Here is a 320-nt window from a genome sequence, read left to right as displayed (position 1 = left end):
ATCAGAGCAGAACTGAAGGAGATAGAGACACAAAAATCCTTCCAAAAAATCAGTGAATCCAGGAGTTGTTTTTTTGAAAAAATCAACAAAATTGAAAGACCACTAGTAAGACTAATAAAGAAGAAAAGAGAGAAGAATCAAATAGATGCAATACAAAATGATAAAGGGAATATCACCACTGACCCCACAGAAATACAAACTACCATCAGAGAATACAATAAAAACCTCTACGCAAAGAAACTAGAAAATCTAGAAGAAATGGATAATTTCCTGGACACTTACACTCTCCCAAGACTAAACCAGGAAGAAGTTGAATCCCT

Source organism: Colobus angolensis, unplaced genomic scaffold (assembly GCF_000951035.1).
Source record: "Colobus angolensis palliatus isolate OR3802 unplaced genomic scaffold, Cang.pa_1.0 Scaffold726, whole genome shotgun sequence".
In the NCBI taxonomy this organism is placed as follows: Eukaryota; Metazoa; Chordata; class Mammalia; order Primates; family Cercopithecidae; genus Colobus; species Colobus angolensis.
Note: the sequence above shows the minus strand (reverse complement) of the source record.